Source organism: Sinocyclocheilus grahami, unplaced genomic scaffold (assembly GCF_001515645.1).
Source record: "Sinocyclocheilus grahami isolate Dianchi unplaced genomic scaffold, SAMN03320097.WGS_v1.1 scaffold790.1, whole genome shotgun sequence".
Lineage (NCBI taxonomy): Eukaryota > Metazoa > Chordata > Actinopteri > Cypriniformes > Cyprinidae > Sinocyclocheilus > Sinocyclocheilus grahami.
In genome coordinates, this window is record NW_015505969.1 from 1,219,968 (window position 1) to 1,226,154 (window position 6,187).

General features: G+C 35.6%; 1 protein-coding gene across 1 annotated transcript in view; it reads right to left on the reverse strand.

Moving 5' to 3' along the window:
- Window positions 1-6,187, reverse strand: part of LOC107561755 (fibronectin type-III domain-containing protein 3A-like) — a 36,418-nt gene that overhangs the window by 22,998 nt on the left and 7,233 nt on the right. The window lies entirely within an intron of this gene.

Here is a 6,187-nt window from a genome sequence, read left to right on the forward strand (position 1 = left end):
AGATATTCACTCGACAAGCTCGCACATTTCCTTAATTATAACAATTGCAGCGTTGTTTTTAAACTTGTAGTCAAGCTATAATGTATTTGATATTTATCATGAATGACTAAAATCATGCAGGGATTAAAAACGAATTCTGATGAAAATCGTAAATGTTTTTCCCCCCCCCCTTTCTGGTAGCCTACTAGTTCGGAGGTCTCTTTCGGCCCGTTTTTAATGAAATAAAAATAACTGCTTTATTTATTTAGATCTTGCGCTCACTGTTGTAAACAGAAGCAGTTCCGGGGGAATGACGTATGAGGTCGGCTTTGTGCATGCGCCGCTCAGAAGTGACGCACGCGGAAACGCAGCGGAGAGATCAAATCAAAACAATGGTCACTAATTAGAAGTAAAGAGGATTTGTAAAGGAGAATGTCAGAGGATTTCGATATAAGCCAAGAGGAGACTGGTTTTCCTTTGCTAAAGTAAGGAAACTTTGCTTCCTTTGATCCTGTAAACAAACGTATATATATATATATTTTTTTTTTTTATATTAAAAACAAAAACAAAAACATAGTACTATTATTTATTGTGCATTGCTAAACATTGCCTGAAACTTACTTTAAGCTAATTTGTATTAGGGCTGGGCGATATGTCAAAAATATATTATCGATAATCACCTTTAAAAATATCGCGATATCCGATAATATCGTCTACCTAAGCCCCACCTCCATCACGCCCCGCCCCTCCCCCGCCGAGACAACATTGCCGACACGCACCATAAACACACACGATGTTCAGTTGTGTCTTAGTTATTGGCACAAAGTTTGGTTTTACTTTTCTTAGTTTGTGCTTAAACTAACAGAAAACATTAACTTGCTGGTATTTTGGTGGTGCTAATAATTTCCACTCTGTTCTTATCAAATTTGTGTTTGAAATGAATTCCGTTTTGTGAGGAGAACTGTTGGGGAAAAATAATAGAACTCAATTTTAAGTTCTTCATGGTGAAGTTGGACATTCTGGCGGTGATTGCAAGAATGATAAATGCATGTTGATGTCATATAATAATGTCTTGAATAAAATATGCCTATTTTCCGATGTTTCTTTCTTTTTGGCATTATCGCCTGTGTAGACACATTGCATGATTTCCAGTGATGTCTGTGAGATATTCACTCGACAAGCTCGCACATTTCCTTAATTATAACAATTGCAGCGTTGTTTTTAAACTTGTAGTCAAGCTATAATGTATTTGATATTTATCATGAATGACTAAAATCATGCAGGGATTAAAAACGAATTCTGAGCAAAATCGTAAAGGTTTTTCCCCCCCCCCTTTCTGGTAGCCTACTAGTTCGGAGGTCTCTTTCGGCCCGTTTTTAATGAAATAAAAATAACTGCTTTATTTATTTAGATCTTGCGCTCACTGTTGTAAACAGAAGCAGTTCCGGGGGAATGACGTATGAGGTCGGCTTTGTGCATGCGCCGCTCAGAAGTGACGCACGCGGAAACGCAGCGGAGAGATCAAATCAAAACAATGGTCACTAATTAGAAGTAAAGAGGATTTGTAAAGGAGAATGTCAGAGGATTTCGATATAAGCCAAGAGGAGACTGGTTTTCCTTTGCTAAAGTAAGGAAACTTTGCTTCCTTTGATCCTGTAAACAAACGTTGGTTTTCACGAGACTCACCGGTGCATGCGCAACGCTGAACTCAGAAGTCATGCTCCCGGAACTGCTTCTGTGTACAACTGCTGGCGCAAGCTAGATTAAAGTGATTATTATTCGTTCTGAATATGGATATTTTTCTTACAAAAACGCATCGATTCGCTACAGGAGACCCCCCGGAGCCGTGTGAGACACTTTTTTTATGGATGGGCGCTTTTTATTTAACTTCTTTTGGACTGAAGCAATGCAACACCCGCTGACTGAAATTATAGCGCTTGAAAGATCAAAGACAATTTTTAATATAACTCCGACTGGATTCGTCTGAAAGAAGAAAGTCATATACACCTAGGATGCCTCGGGGGTGAGTAAAACGCAGCCTAATTTTCATTTTTGGGAGAACTAACCCTTTAATGACTGGCGGCTGCTGTTAATGCATGGATCCAATACACCCTTGTTTTCTTTCTCAACTCTTTACATTCACTTAAGACATAACCGATTGTATTTATGGGATATTTTGATATAATTCTGTGTGTATTTGTCCATTCGAATGTGCAAGAACGCGAGAAAGAGAGCTCAGTCCAGTGTTCGCGTATACAATGTTGATAATCGTCTGTTACCTGACTGTTGATATCGACATCGCGATACTTACGAGACATCGTCGATATACGATAATATCGTCATATCGCTCAGCCCTAATTTGTATGCACAAATGCCACAAGTTGTTGCATTCGAGAAGTGACCGATTAATTTATTAAATTTTTATCAACTTCTTCTTTAATTTTAAGACAAAATGTACACAAATTTTAATGCAAATATCGGTAGAATTCTCAACAGGTCTGTCTACAAATTTGCATAAATTTGGTTTCTGGGTGAAGTATTGGTAATTGTGCAAAACTAACTTTTGTTCAATTTGATTTGTAGTGGTATTAATTTATTAATGAGTTGAACAATTTGATCAACTTGGAATATCTCTTTTTCCACAAACATTTTTTGTTCAACAAATGTGTCTCATAATATTTAGACCAACTCTCACAAAAGTTATTCACTGGATTTTTGGTTTTCGCCCAAGAAAAATTAAACTGAGCTGATGGGAAAGATGGAAGTCACGATCTACCCTGGAAACATCAAGCATTCTCTGTGTTTATGTCTGCAAACATGCATAGATTGTGTTTCTGGTCTTGTTAAGCAAAATTCACAATAAGGAAAAGCACAACTACAATTACAAAACAATTATTTTCATAACTGACTTCACAGGGGATTGTCTGTGCAAATAGTCTGTCTCAAAGAAGCCCTTTTAATTTTAGGTCCCCTAAACAGACTGAGAATCTGTGTTTGCAAACTGAGTGAATGTGATGCACAAGCACAGAAAAAGGACTGTATATACAGATGAAAAGGAAAAGTTTTAAATGAGTGAAAACAAGATGCATGACTGATTCAAACTCAATTTTTCTGACTTAGTGAAACCCATCGTCTTGTGTTCAACTACTTTCAGAGGTTAATTGTTCCCTGGGGCTAATCGGCTATATATTTAACTACATGCACATGTTTATGTGGGAAATACAAATGTCTGCTTGTTTCGCCTGGAAAGAGTCACTTTAGTTTATTTTAATGACATGCGGCACTTCCCCTCCGGAACAAAAGAGAACTCCTGTTATGCAAGGAGGAATATTTTTAGCTTTATTCCAGTTGAGAAACAAGCGACTCCTTTAGTTATGGATGCATGACTATGTACCTTTCGGGTTTTCAAACAGGAATAGCTCAAATTAATGCAGATTACTAAGCCAAAACTGGCTTAAAAAATAACCTATTTTATCTGTGCCTTGCGGGGCATGATTCTCTCCTCTGCACTTTTTGCTACAACTTTTCTCACTGCTTGAGTTGTGGAAATAATTTTTCAGTTACTGATGCAACTGATCTACATAAATCTGACCAATATCTTTGACTCATCATTCTGAGTAGGCAAAATATGTGACAATAAATATAGTAGATAATGTTTTATGAGCAGCAAGGAAGGACAGCATACTTTGTGAAAATTAACATGCACTGCATTTGCTTAATACTTGCATCTAAAATTCAGGAAAATGGGTCATTATGCAAAAGTAACTCTTGTAGACCTTTTAAATTGATTTGTAGTGGCCTTAATTTATTTATTCTTCATAGAGTTAAGGTAGAACGATACTCAAATAATGCATGCTACACTTGTTTCTCCCAACCAGAATTTAATAAAAGTTGGAAGTCCTTGACAAAGCTTTGCGCTACTGAAACAAAACAGTTTTTTCCTATCTAGCTGGTTCATAAGGAGTCCAAAGACATTAATTTTACGTCTCCCAATTTTTTTTTTTTACTTTAAAAATAATAATTACATTTTTTGTACAAATTTTTTTTTTAAATACCTAAATCTATCAGATGAAATTTCCTCTTCAATATATATTTTTTTATTCCAATTAAAAAAAAAGTAAGAAATGTTTGGGACATGACCTTACATTTTCTAAGAAAACAATTAAATACAATTAATCTCTTTTCTATATATCACTTGCATGTAAACGGTGGTAAAGAGCTTGCATACTGTACTATATTTTGTGAATAGTATTTTGAACAGCATGCTTAATCGGCCTTTATAAAAATCATTTGTAGTGCCCCTATTATTTATTTATATCTCATGGCCTACTAAGATTAAAAAAAATGTTCAGGACATAATGTTCAAAAAAGGTTTGAATGTCTAATAGGGATTTAACGATTCACTCAACTCACGATTCGATTCACGATTTTTATTTTATTTAATTTTTTTTACAAAATGAGATTTAAGAAATTATAAATTAAATATGTCCTTTTACTATTGCTTGGTCAAAATGCTGCACATTTCTTTGTGAAATTGAAATATAACTATAATAATATACTAATATAGCACTTTCATATTATTGCTCTTTTGTTGGTTTTGATTGCTTCTGTTGTCCTCATTTGTAAGTCGCTTTGGATAAAAGCGTCTGCTAAATGACAAAATTTAAATATAATGCAAATGTAAATACCAAAACTAAATTGAAATTTTAAAACAAGCCCCAAATCAAATACAAAATTAACACAAATAAAATAAATCTCTTCATATAAACAAAATAAGGCTTTGTCTGTGCTCTTTCCATTTAAAATTAGAGGCAACCACTGCATTTTAATCATGATCCAAACAAAGATGCTGCATACATGCAACATGATCAGTTTTTAATCTAAATTAGATTGTATAATTTCACCTATGAACTTTAATATGCATTATACAGAGGCAAGATGAAAAGAAAAAATACCATCTAAACTTTTCTAAAGCCAGTAAGTTCCCCTCATACATGCATTCATTTAAACTCCTACCCCTAAATGAATCGCGATTTGATTAGCATCTCAACCGATTTGAATCGTCACATATTTAAATCGATTTTCAACCGGCTCGCGGTTAACCGTTACATCCCTAATGTCTAATGACAAAGGATCGGTAATCACTATTATAGTGAATTGGACAGGGCTGTTTCGCCAAAGCTAAACTCACTGTTTCATGAAAACACCAATAAACCAGATCCCAACACACCAGACAAGACAGCCATTTAGCTTCCTCTATGAATCAAATCAAACACAGCATTAATGACCCATTACGGAGAGCCATTACTGTCTTCTTGTGGGGACTATAATCATGCATGGATGTCGGGTTTTTGAGACCGTGGAAATGACTGTCATTAAGAAAACCGTTGACGCAGCAAGCAGCCGTACAGTTCTTCAGAAGGTGGTTTCTCAGTGAAAGGACTGTCAAATGTTGCATAAAGGCCTTTCAAATAGCTCACTAAGAAGAACAGTATGCAATATCAATATGATTATACCAGCGATAGACTAATGCATTGAGCAGGCAGGCTGATTAATAGACTGGTATTTGGCCAGCGTCAGATTGTCCACCCTTTCAAAATGTCAAGCCACATCAATGGATCCATTTTCAAACATATTTTGGCGAAGGGATATTAGGTAAAATAAGTGTACCCAACAACGTTTTATTTTGCTTTCCCAACACAGACTTCTCAAGCCAAGCAACTAGCTAGTGCTGGGCGGTACGACCATAAATTTATATCACGGTATTTTTCAAAATTATACCGGTTTCACGGTACATGACGGTATTTTTTTTTTTTCATGCATGACCGGGTGTTAACCATATTTTCTACTGATTGAAAGAGGAAATACTGCAGTATATTGACTTAGAATGCCCTATTTTACTGTCATCATGAGTGAATATTGTCAAAAAATACCACACTAAATAGTGACTAAACACGACCCCTTTTAATACGTTAACCAGGAGTTTGATAAAATCAACATGCATCTACACTAAAGATGCGGTTGTGTTGGCTATGTTACTTTTTTGTCTCATGCAGCGCACTGCCTGCGTCCGAGTAACAAACTAAAAAAAAACAACAAACAAAAAAGTGCATGTGATATTAAGAGACGAACTACGCTCATATTTACAATTCCAAACAATCAGTAAGCGACAGGTGCTAGGAAACGCTGTTTTGTACTCATTTATTGA